The 13959-nt window shown below is 36.3% G+C and overlaps 1 long non-coding RNA gene across 1 annotated transcript; it reads right to left on the bottom strand.

The window, feature by feature from the left end:
• Nucleotides 1-591: 591 nt before the first annotated feature.
• Nucleotides 592-1585, bottom strand: LOC140759486 (uncharacterized). Its single transcript, XR_012104237.1, has 2 exons — nucleotides 1251-1585; nucleotides 592-1162 (listed from the first exon to the last, which is right to left on the bottom strand). It is a non-coding gene; the product is annotated as an uncharacterized lncRNA (long non-coding RNA).
• Between the last annotated feature and the right edge of the window lie 12374 nt (nucleotides 1586-13959).

Here is a 13959-nt window from a genome sequence, read left to right as displayed (position 1 = left end):
CCTCCACGTGGCAGATTAGACCCACACAAGATCAATGACATATATTTTGAGAATGACAAAAGGTATGAAAGCTAACATAGACATCTTGAGGACAATGTGTCATAAGTGTGGTAGATTGCTATGATCTGATCATGTGAGTTAAGTCAGTCGAGTCGATTTAGTCCAATTAAGTCAAATTGAGTTAGCTAATTAGCTTCATCTTATTGCTTTAAATTTTAAATTAAGCGGATAAAATTGTGTGTGAATCTGATCTCTTACAAATTTTACTTTTATAAATAGGAGTAATTATGTGTTGATTAGAATCATAGAATAAATTTGAATTTAGATAAATTAGAATGCCTATACGATTACATTATACTCTTAGAAACCAAAACTATTATATCGTCAAGTAGTGCGACTACTATAACAAAAAAATTTATAATTTTTTAGATCCAAATTAATCCATATTTGATTCATAACAAAAAAAAAACAAAAACAAAAACAAAAAAGAAAGAAAAAATAATATACTTACCTACCAAACCTTTTTATACATTTTTATGTATGAAGTAAATATATCACCCTCATCAAACACAAGCTCTCTCTCTCTCTCTCTCTCTCTCTCTCTCTCTCTCTCTCTCTCACACACACACACACACACACACACACACACACACACAAACACACACACACACAAATTTTCTTTCTCATTGTCTTCACAGTACATGCAAAGCACTCGTAAAAGAAGACATCTCTATTATCACAGCGATCGAGATATCCAATTCCCACTGAGAGGTTGTGAATTCATGTATCCAACTCATCTCAATCGTTGTACATGACGTAGTTTGAAAATAACACCATCATATAGTCAGAAGAAAATAAAAACTCTCTCCTATTTTTGTACATCACTCTCTTTCTCTAGCAAACGAAGGAGAAAAAAGAACTATCTACATACACCATCATATTTAAGCTCGGAAGGAGTTCGGCAGTTGTGTAAAACTATCTATATACAACCATAGCTTACTTTCCTTCTTGTTGTTATCATCTCTGTCATCCTGGAGGTTGAGACCTCATCGCTTCAGCCGCAACTGCGGCGGGTGCGCCTCAACGACAATCGACCAGAGTGTCTGCACATCCTCGCATGGACACGACTTCACATCATCATACAGAATGTAAATCCCTCGCTCTGTCATAATAACAACAACAATTGAAACATTAGTCGCTGTTCTGAGAAGAGTTGATCATAAAACGATAGAAAGAGAGGAAAGGCGTACTCTTCTTGTTTACAGAATGCATGCGGAACCACAGCTTCTTCATTGGGGCGAAGAAGGATTGAAGCCAACCCATATGGAGGAGGGGTAGTGAGAGATTGCTACTGTTTCATTAGTAACGCAAAGTGGATAGTAATGATGGCGAGGAAATAGAAGAGAGAGAGAGAGAGGGGGGGATTGGAAGAGTAAAAGAACAGCTAGCTTTAGGGCTTGGGGTGAAGACTATTTCACTATTAATCCTTCTGCATGCTACAATCCGTTTCCTTTTAGTCCAATCAATCATACATGTATGCAATTCTCTTTTCTTTCCCTTTTCTTGGTATAGTGTCACTTTCCACGTCTCCCTCTTCCCTCCCAAGCTCTCATTCTTTAGCCCAGAAAGCCATTTCTTGCTCTCTTTGTCAAAAGATAATGGAGAAAGAGATACAACAACAACGAGACAAACAAACAATACTGACATAACGGAGAGATGCTACGTCAAATTCTTATAATACAAAATAAATACCATTTCTCTAGCGCTGCACCAATATAATATGAATCTATTACATATGTATATGTGTGCATATAATTAATGAGCAATATTTAATTTAGGAAGTCTAGATATAATTAACCCTTAATTACCTTCGGGGTCCAATCTAACACAAGGAGCTAGTGATAGTCCACCTATCATTTACTTTGTCAGCAGAAGAAGCCATAGGTCTCTTGCGAGGAAGCTCTTTATTAAATTTTTGAGACATTGATATCTTGCTAATGGAATTTAAAAATTCGTTTTGTGGTCGGCAAAGAATGTGCGTGGCTCTGGGTAGATGTTAATAAAATAAGCCGATGGCAGTTTATGTGTTATGTCAAGTATGAAGCAGTTGAGCCATCACCATAATGGTTAATAAACTACTATAAAGCAATGTGTTAATTAACACTTCTATGCTTACAAACAACTCTATGAACAAAAGTGATAATGTGGCATTTTATCGACTTGATTTTTCTCTCTATCTCTTTATCGATCCATCATTCAATCATCGCAATTAAAACACACAAACAGTCTCCTCATTATTCATACTGCCGACACATTAACCCCCTCAACTATTTAATAATGAACAAACACTGCTATATATAGGCTTACAAACACTTTATAAACATTCCATAAAATATAATGATGTGGCTTTAAGGACCTTTGGTTCTTCTCTCTTCACCTCAACTATTATATTTAATGCACATGAAAATATCACATTTCACTTTTTAAGGTATTTTTCCCGGTGTGGATAAAAATATTAAAAATATATTAAATAACTATCTTACTCTTAATTTCTCTCTTTTTCTCCACTAAAATAAAGGAAAAATTATACTTTGAGTGCTTGAAATTAATCACATGATGATTACATGGTATTTTCTTTTTCTTATTGAGAAAAGGGAATTTTAATAGCTAAGAAATCTAGATATAATTATCTCTTAGAAAATTAGATCAAGAAAATGACACAATATACCATATATTATATACCTAATACCTTTGAAATATTTTAAATTTTTAGATCACACAACAACTTATTCTGGAGTTATGAAATACTAGTGCTGTTTGTACTTTTATATCAATAGCACACCAACTAATATACCAAAATATTATTTGGAGTAGGTAACTTAATTTTAATCCTCATGAATGCCACACAAAAGTAAGAGTACATGCATACATAAAAAAAAAATATTATTTAATTTTATATAAAATAAATCATTTTTTCTGTGAGTGATTTTATTTTTTGGAGTACTTGTGGACATAATTAGTAATTAAACTATTAGGCGATTTATATTGCAACCTTCTAATCTGTTAAGAGTACAACAAAAATGCTCTTGTGCTAGCGATATTTATTGAATAAACTTAGTATCTCGAAAAGCGGTTCTCTTTAATATATTTACGTGTTATTCATGTAGACTAAAAGTTACATATTTATTTAAATAACTCATCGTGTTTAACCCAATATCATACTATAAGAAAAATAAAATATATTTTATACAAGATAAATCATATTGATAAATATTTTATATTCTAAATTTTAAGAAAGAAGAAATGTTTTAGTAATTTATGTGTTTGTTAATTTTAATAGTAATCTATTACAAATATTATTCTAAGATATATTTTTTAAAATTTATCATAATGAAAATCTTAAAAGTGTCTTAAGTGGCAATAATACATTTTAAAGAATTAGTGGTGACAATATGATATTTATCAAATTTCCCAGGCAGCAATCTAAAACAGACCCTTTCATTAACGACGTTTATAATGGAACTATTCCTAACTTCCTACTAATGCTTTGATCACTGACTTGTCGTAGATATAATCTCTTAGTAGATTTTGAGTCCGTGCGACACTCTACCTTAGTTCAATAAGCTGAGCAACTCTTCTCAGATTAGAGTGTAATTGTGACAAGAGAAGAGAAAAGAGATATCAGGATATATAATGGCACACTTTCACAATTGCCATCCTTTCGTTTACTCTTTGTGAGGGTATATAAACCCCTCTACTATTTAATATCCAAAGAGCACTCTATATAGGCTTAAAATATTTAATTATGAATCCTTGATTTTTCTCTCTCCACCTCACAATGATCATATTTAACATACATGATACTGCCAAACTATCACTCTTTCTACAATGGTTTTAAAGTTTTTTTTTCCATTCCTCGAAATAATATCAAATAATTATTTTACTCTTAATTTTTCTTTTTACAATAAGAAAGAAAATAGCCCTTATAGTGCTTCAAATTAATCATGTGACAATTCCATTGTATTTTCTTATTGAGAAGAAATCAAATTGAAAACTAATGAAAGGGGCAGTTTAATAGTCAAGGGATCTAACTATAATTACCACTTAAAAAATTAGATCAAGAAAACGACTATGTATACCATTACAAAAGCATGCATGATAGCTAGCAGAATCTTAATTGTTCCACTAATGATAAGTTTTTAGTATCATTGGTTCGCTTTCTACATGCATCTGTCATCATCTTGGTAAGATTTTCATTTGATTTCAATAATAAAGGCAAACAAACAAAAAGAAAAAAGAATTCATTTGATCAAGGTGGAGTGTATACCTAATACCTTTGGAATATTATCTTTTAGATCACACAACAACTTCATTTTGGAGTTATGATATAGTAGTGCGGTTACTACTTTTATATCAATAGCACAATAAAGTGATTTTGATAGGAGCAGGTCTACACACCAAATAATATAACCAAATAATACAACAACTTAGTCTTAATCCACAGCCACATAAAAAGAGGATACGTATATAAAAAGATGTTAATTAATTTAATTGAATATAAATTACTTTTTCTGTAAGTTATATTGAGTACTCATGGACATAATAAGTAGTTGAACAATTTTGGCGATTAATATTGCGAGCCTTTAATTTGTTAAGAGTAAGAAAAAGAGCATCAATGTAGGTTTATTGCGCTAGCGATTTTATTGAATAAAAAATAAAATAAATATTTCAAAAGCGATTCTCCTTTTTTTTTTTTAATTTTTTAAATAAGTAAGGTAAATATATTAGCTTCAAAAGGCGCAAAAGTATTTTAGGTATTAATGGGTCAGGAATTTAATAGAAGAGAAAAGTTGAGATTTCCCAAGATTAGCTAACATATTAGCAACCATATTAGCTTCCCTATAATAGTGAGAGAATGTAGATTTAATCAAAAGATTAAAGATATCTAAAAGCAACGATCTGTATCACCAAGAGTAAAGGTTCTCTTTTCTGATGATGTTTAATGGAACTTGTTGTAAGTGGAAATTGGCATTTCTATATGTTATTCAATCAATAATTATTTACAAATATATAGAGAAAAGAAAATCTAATAAAGGAGAGTTACAGCTATATTATAGTTACTATGATTTATTTTCTTTTAACACTCATCCTCAAGTTGGAGCATATACATCTAACATGCCCAACTTGTTACATATGCTCTCAATTTGTGCTTTTCGAAGTGGCTTGGTTAGGATGTCTACGAGCTGAATATCCGTTCGAACATGAATCAGTCGGATGCATGGAGGGTGAGAAGTTGTGCCTCGATGTGTTTGGTTCGCTCATGAAAGACCTGATTCTTCGTTATGTGCATTGCTGCTTGGTTGTCGCAATGTAGTGTCATCAAATCATCGTGGTGAACACCTAGTTCATTGATTAAATGCTTCGTCCAAACTAGCTCAAAAGAAGTGTTTGCCATTGCGCGGTATTTTGACTATGCACTAGATCGAGCCACAACAGTTTGTTTCTTACTCTTCTAGGAAACAAGGTTCTCACCAAAGAAGACACAAGCTCCAGTAGTGGACCTCCAATTGGTAGGCAACCTGCCCAATCAGCATCGGTGAAACCTCCTATCCTTTCATGTCCTTGGTCAGAGCATACTAGCCCTCTTCCTGGAGATCCTTTGAGATACCTGAGGATCCGAACAGCAGCATCCCAATGTGTAATGCGAGGGTTTGACATGAACTGACTCACGCCACTCACCGGATAAGAAATGTCAAGCCGAGTAACTGTCAGGTAATTTAGTTTGCCAACCAGTCTTCGATATCTCTCAGGATCATGCAATAGCTTTCCATCCTCTGGCATAAGCTTAGCCTCAGGGACTATCGATGAATCAACGTGTTTGCATCCAAGCAACCCGCTTTCTGAGAGCATATCTAGACATGCTGAAATGACTAAGAGCTTGAGATAGACACCCAAACCAACCCCGAGGAGATTGCTTGAGACCATACAAGGATTTTCGCAAGCGACAAACTTTGGATATCTCATCCTGAACAATAAACCCAGGTGGCTGAGTCATATATACCTCCTCCTCAAGGATGCCATTGAGAAATGCATTCTTGACATCGAGTTGGTATAGTGGCCAGTGACAAGTAGCAGCCAAAGCCATACAGATGTGAACAGATGCCATCTTGGCAATAGGAGAGAAAGTCTCATCATAGTTAATGCCATAGGACTGAGAGTAACTTTTTGTAACCAATCGAGCTTTAAGTCGGTGAAGCGACCCATCGGGATGAACGTTAATTGTAAAGACCCACTTGCAATTGACTGCCTGTTTTCCAGGAGGGAGAGGACAGAGATCCCAAGTCTCATTTTTCTGTAGAGTTGACATTTCCTCTTGCATAGCACTAAACCACCCCGAATGTTGCAAAGCTTCTGTCACATTCTTAGGAACAAAGTAACTATCAAGACGGGTAGTAAAGGCGTGGTGATCGGTGGACAAGGCTGCATAAATACAAAAGCAATCGAGGGGATATCTAGTACTGGGACAGTTGCGTGATCCTTTGCGGAGGGCAATAGGAAGATCATGTTCTGAGATATAAGGTGAAGGGCTAAAAGCAAGGATTGGTGGTGGACTAGATGATGTAGGTTCAGATTCAATGGTTGGGTCAAGATGTATAGGTAATGTTACGGGAGATGCACAACTCTCATGATCCTGCATAGTTTGGACAGAGTTAGTATCTGCATGGTGATGCTTACCCCTTTGAGTATATACCTGAGTAATAGCAGACGCAGGAGGTGTCGGTGACCTACCATTCATAGAAAGTGAAGAAGAACGGATCAGAATTTTAAGATATTGTAGAATAGACATGACTGGTGCAGGAGTGGAAGAAGTACTAGACTTAGAATCTAAGTAGTACGGTTCAGACTTTAGAAATGTAACAGGTGATATAAAGTATCATCTGCTAGTATGACTATAACACCGATAACCTTTTTGAGTCCCAGAATAACCCACAATGAAACATCGTAGTGACTTAGGATCAAGTTTAGTACGCCCTGGTCGGGTATCATACACATAAAATACACAACCAAAAATCTTAGGTGGAAGATAAAATAAAGGTGTAGGTGGGTACAAGACTTTATATGGTATCGCACCATCAAGTACAGAAGATGGCATACGGTTTATTAGGTAACATATAGTTAAAACCGCATCAGCCCATAAGCGATGAGGAACATGTCCATGAATCATCATAGTGCGAGCCACCTCAATAATGTGTCTATTCTTTTTTTTGGCTACTCTATTTTGTTGTGTATAAGCACATGATGATTCATGGATGATAGCATTATCAGTCGTATACTACACAAATTCATTTGTAAAATATTCTTTCGCATTGTCACTACGAAGAGTTTTAACAATGGTTATGAACTGAGTTTTCACAAAAGAACAAAAGGCTAAAAATTTTGCAAAGATTTCTTATCTAGATTTAATAACAAAGATCCAAGTTGCTCGAGAGAAATCATCCACAAAAGTAATAAAATATCAAAAATCTGATATAGATTTAATTGAGAAGGACCCCAAACATCGAAATGCACTAAAGCAAAAAGGCTGTTAGACTAACTAATGACTCTAGGTGGATGAGAAGCACGGCCATGCTTTCCCTGGATACAAGACTCACAAACTAATTCAAAAATAGATTGAAATTCAAGACATATCTTCTTCAATACCTAGAGAGATGGATGCCCCAACTAATAATGAACCTCATTAGCACTACTAGTACTCAGGTATGCCACTCACTGAGGTGAACTCTCCATGCAATATAGACCTTTGTCCTTATATGCAGTGCCAATCAACATGTTTGTCTCTAGTTCCTAAAAGGTGCATTTAGTTGGAGTAAAGGTAACTGAGCAATATAACTGTTCTATTATTTTGCTTACAGACAAAGTTTTCAAGAAAAGTAGGGACATATAAGATAGATGATAAGGGCATATTTTGTGAAATTTGGGTGGATCCAACTCTTTTTATATTGCAAGTAGAGCCATTGGCTATTTGGACAGGAGGTTGTGAGGTAGTGGCAAGTCCTGATAGTATACTTTTGTTACCAGTCATGTGGTCAGTAGCACCTGAATCAACAATCCATGATGGTTTTGATGCTATAAAACAGTTGGAAGTCATACCTGGGTGGGATAAAGTAGCTCTCGTAGACTGTGGCTGAGAGGTCATGTCTGCACGAGAGAAGCCCAGCTACTCAAGTCGCTGAACAAGTGTAGCAACTTCATTTGAATTGATGCGTTCGCTGGGTGATTGATCAACAGTGGCAACCTGAGCACGAGGAGGGCATGGTGAACCTTTAGGGTGCTTTGGGCAGTCCCACTTCATATGACCCCACTCTTTGCAATAATGACACTGCATATTCTTATTACTACTAGAATTGGAAGTGCCCCAGATCCTTTTCCTTCTTTCGCAAGTGATTGACTTGTGTTCTTGCCTTTGTAAGAGTTGGCCACCAATGCTGAGTTTTCAGTAATAGGTGATGAACCATTCAAATTAGATGGAAACATCTCCCGCAGAAAATGATAAGTAGCAGACAATGATGGTTTAATTGTCTGACCAAGAAGGATCGGTCGTGCTGAGGAGTATCTGGATGACATACCTCCAATAAATGTAGGAGTGTTTAGCTGATCCCATTTAGTGACTGAGTTTGTACCAAAGGGAAACAATTCTCTCATCTCGTCAGATATCTTCTTGAATTTGGTGAAGTACTCAATAAGAGTTGCATCACCTTGTTCACACCTTGCATATGCCTAAGAAATTGCATATGCATGCACCATGCTTATCTTTTTTGAGTGTGTAGCTTGGAGATGATCCCACATTTTTTTGGTAGTTTTGAAGGTATGTATGGTGGACAAAATATCAGACTCCATCGCATTCCATAGGATCATGCGAATAGAGCTATCCTCAGCTTTCCAATCATCAGTATTTTGTGGTTCTTCTGTCAGATATGTTCCCTTTGAAAAGGAATCCAACCCAATCTCAGCAAATGTGGACCATTGTTTCCAATTAGAGCTAGAGAGGTTAATAAGAATTTTTAGTTGCTATGTAGATATGAGTTGTGGAATCATGGGTACAATTTGAGTGGCAGACATTTGATTATTCTCCATTTAAAGGTAAATATATAGAGAAAAGAAAAACTACCACTTTCCTCCCTATCTTTGTTTCAAGAACGAAAGACTCCTCCTGATAATGGGCGATGTACACAGAGCAGAGCGGAGCACATGGAACAGTAGAGCAGCACACACGAAACAGCGGAGCGGCATGCAAGAAACAGTGGAGTAGTGTGCACGGAATAGCAGAGCAGATCCAGTTTGCGGGGTGGATAGAGGCGGAGTAACACCTGCCGGTGGATTTGACGGAACCCTAGCTGCCTAGGGTACAAAAGTATGATACGGCTCCAATACCATGTAAGTGGAAATTGGAATTTCCATATGTTATTCAATCAATAATTCTGTACAAATATATACAGAAAAGAAAATCTAATAAAGGAAAGTTACAACTATATTATAATTACCATGATTTCTTTCCTTTAACACTTGTGAATCAAATTTGATCATGAGTCTAGAAATACCATAGGCTTTGGCTTAGAGCAACACAATTTTGAGAGCAGTAGCTTCCACATGAAGGGGGTCTTGAGCCTGATCAAGTATAGCACCCAAGAGAATAGGGCCCCGTCTAGAATATGTGATGAAGAATTCAAAGCTGATGTTATGATCATTGGTGGAAGAAGACGCATCTGAGTTCAGTTTTAGGAAATTTGTCAATAGGGCAACCCATCTAATTGTTACGAATTAGATCTAGAATGATCTGGATATAGAAAAAATTAAGATTTTTCTATAGGAGGCCTTGGAAGTTGCAGATCTAATAGCTTGGTTTCGCATGATTATGAGATTAGAGTAAAGAGATAAAATAAAAGCAGTGGAGAAAGGTCAGATTTAGACAAATTGATAATTATCTAACGTTGCAGCAGTCATTGGAGAGTGTCGGATGGCCAAGATTAATAGTGGACGACCGTAAGGTAGGGTGGCTAGTGGAGGTAATAGTTTCTATGAGTTGGAGATAGGATTAGGGTTCTAAATAAGATCTACTTATAGAAAAATAAATTCGTATATTTAACTTACTTCTGCACTTAGATTATCTTACTCTTAATTCTAAGATAAACTCAAGACTAATATAATTTTTTAATATTTTGATGCAAACTGGGTTAGATCGGATAGCATCATGAGAACATTAGATTTGATGGATCGAGTCTAATTATCTTATTTATTCTACTTATGTAGTTTAGTAAGAATTTATGTAGGTTAGAGTTTATTTAATTAGCTAAGTTTGTTAGCTTCTATGTAGTTTTAGAAAAATATTCTACAGGTATTTATTAGTTGACCGAATATTTTGAGGTCATTTGCAGAAGATTGAAGACTTCCTACTGTACCACTTTTGTATTCAAGGTTTTTCTAGATTAAGACTCCATCTATGGCATAATGAACAAACGTTTTGAGAATGATAAGGAAGATTGATTTAGCTAAGTCATATTTATCTCTATGTCATGTTTATCTTTAATGTAAATCCTTAAGGCAAGCCTAATTAAGTCATTTAAGCCACTAAGAGAAGTTCAATTAAGTCATATAAGCCTCTAAGACAAGTTCAATTAAGTCATGTAAACTTCTAAAGCAAGTCTTAGTTCGAGTCGTATAAGTTTATATAGCTCAATCCAAGTAGAACTCATTATACCTAACCTCTCTATATAAAGAGGCTAGCTTTATTCATCCAGGCATTCAAGCATTGAGAATTAATTGAGTTTTAGTTATTTTCTTATTATTGTATTTACCATTTGATCATAGCCGTTAGATCGTTTTTACTTTTTTAGGACTAGATCATAGCCGTAGAACCTCCAAAGCTTCCAAACCCGAGCCACCACCTTACTCTAGCAACACCCTACCCTATGATCGTCCACCACCACTTTTGGCTATCTGTTACCCTTTGACAACCGCCACAACATTAAATATTAACCTTTCTGCCCCGTTCTGACCTATCTCTACTTTTTTATTTTTAACTTTTCATCTCGACCTTCGATTTAGGTGAAACCAGAGCCATTAGAATTCTAACTCACGAGGCTACCATATTTTTATAATTTTCTTACATCTAGAGTAGTCCAGATCTGGTTCGTAACATTGATGAGAGCCAACGTTCCTTGGACGATAGTAAACGTGATCCAAAGCTAAACCAGCGAAGATTGCATCCATGGAGGACCAAAAACTCATCTCAATGCCTGTGGAGGTTTTCTCAGTACCACCAGTAGCCACTAGCAATGACCCACCAATGTTAGCGAAGACATTGGTAGAGTCCACCGACTCGTTGCAATAATCATCGAAGAGAGCAATGGAGAGCTTCGAGAAGATCAGGAAGGCTATCCAAGCCTTGAAGGCAATTTTCCTAGCTCGACACTACCCCTTTGTGCAGCTAGAGTCGTCGGCCACACTAGAACCAGCCACCCACAGTGAGACAAAATCCAACCTTAAAAGAGATGGAGGAGAGCTCCAAACTACCACAACCGCTCCTTCTCTAGCTGCAGTAGAGGTCCCTCCACCATTGCAGACCCCCCAAGCCACCCCTATTATGCTAGAGAAGCCCATAGCAATGGCCCTAACATCGTCTTCCCTAGCCACGGAGGTAGCTACAGCTGAACACCCAACCTTTTCTCTGGTGGCAATCCAAGGACTTTTGGTCCAAGCTACTACTATTGGCACCTTCCTTGGACCACCCGCACTTGAGCCATGGCCTAGACCATATGCACTAAGACCTTGGCTCGAACCACTCTAGCTAGGATTTGGCTCGACTCACCCGTGGCTAGGGCAGACTATGGCTTAAATAAGTGGGTCCTAGAGAAGAACCTATCATGGGCCACCCTCCTCATGGTAGACGAGGCCACCACCATCTAAATTTTTATAATTATTTTATGTTCGGGTCGATCCAAATCTGATTCGTAACATGAGGAGGGGTCCCCCCTCCTCAAACCACTTGCGGCTAGGATTTGGCCCAAGTCACTCATGGTTAGGGCAGACTATGGCTTGAATAAGTGGGCCCTAAAGTAGGACCTATCATGGGGCCCCCTCCTCATGGCAGACGAGGTCCACATGAAGATTGAGGATATATAATTCAAGAGCATCGGAGGGCATGGAAACCCTCATGGACACCTTGAGAATTAGGTGGTCGGAGGCATGGTGGATTGATGTGAACTAGGTAAAATCGGATTGCATCATGAGAATGTTGGATTTGATGGATCGAGTCTAGTTATCTTATTTATTCTACTTATGTAGTTTAGTTAGAATTTATGTATGTTAGAGTTTATTTAATTAGCTAAGTTTGTTTACTTCTATGCAATTTAAGAAAAATATTCCACAGATATTTATTAGTTGACTAAATATTATGAGACCATTTGGAGAAGAATGAAGACCTCCTGATCTACAACTTTCACATTCAAAGTTACTTCAGATTAGGACTCTATCTATGGCATAATGAGGAAACATTTTAAAAATAGTAAGAGATGTTGATTTAGCTAAGTCATGTTTATCTTTAGGTTATGTTTATCTTTAATGTAAACCCTTAGGGTAAGCCTAGTTAAGTCATATAAGCCTCTAAGATAAGTTTAATTAAGTCACATAAGCCTTTGAGGCAAGTCTTAGTTCGAATCGTATAAGCTTTTACAACTAAGTCAAAGCAGGATTTATTATACCTAATCTCTATATATAGAGAGGCTGGGCTTTATTCATCTAAGCATCCAACTATTGAGAATTAATTGAGTTTAGTTATTTTCTTATTATCATATTTATTATTTTATTATAACCGTTAGATCGTCTTTACCTTTTTAGAAGTAGATCATATCTATAGAATCTCCAAAGTTTTCAAACCCTAGCCACCACCTTCCTCCAATAGCCACCTTACCCTAAAACAGTCCACCATCACCCTTGACCATCTGCCACCCTTCGACAATTGCCACAACGCCAAATTATAATCGTTTTACCTCGTTCTGACTTATCTCTACTTTTATATTTTTAATTTTTCACCCTGACATTTGATTTAGGTGAAACTAGAGCTAGTAGAACTCTAACTCACGAGGCTACCACTACTTAAATTTTTATAATTTTCTTATGTCCAGATCAGTCTAGATTTGGTTCGTAACATATTTGGATGCTTAGATTATTAAATAAAGAAGCCCAACCCTCTTTATGTAGAGGTCAAGTACAATAAATCATACTCGGTCTAAACCTAAAGGTTTATTTGACTCAAATTAGGATTTACCTTAAAGGCTTACATAATTTAATTTATCTTAATAGCTTATATGACTTAGTTAGTTTTATCTTAGTGGCTTATATGACTTAATTATACTTGCCTTAAGGGCTTATATGATATAACTAGGCTTATTTTAAGAGCTTACATAAAAGATAAATATAAATCAATTAAAAAATAAATAGACTTGATCTATCGAGCCCAATATCCTCATGATGCAATTCGACTTGACCTAGTCCTTTACAAAGGGAAATCATCTATTTTGACAGGGATTGAAATGTCTCCCTTGCCATAGCCAAGGTCTGGTGTATCTGTTTCTTTGTGGAACATGACTTCTATTAAAAATTTCCTCATTTCTTGCCTTCCAAATGAGCTACTTACGAGTGGCAATCAAGCACTTTAAAAGTGTGGCTGCATCTTTCTCCAAACTCTAACCTTCCAGCATCCAGTCTCCTTGGCACCAAGATGCCCTAACTCTAAAATATAAGCCAAGATATATTTCCAAATCCTGCCAGAGGCGGTTGGCCCTAGTGCACTCTACCAGCAGATCTTTTCACTTAAGATTCTTATCTATATTAACATAAGTTAGCCAAAAGGATATAGGACTAGGAGCAATCCAAGAATCCTCCAAAATGTAGGTAGCATGA

This window comes from Typha angustifolia, chromosome 4, assembly GCF_048772165.1.
Source record: "Typha angustifolia cultivar Huaian chromosome 4, ASM4877216v1, whole genome shotgun sequence".
In the NCBI taxonomy this organism is placed as follows: Eukaryota; Viridiplantae; Streptophyta; class Magnoliopsida; order Poales; family Typhaceae; genus Typha; species Typha angustifolia.
This window is presented reverse-complemented; position numbering and strand designations above follow the sequence as displayed.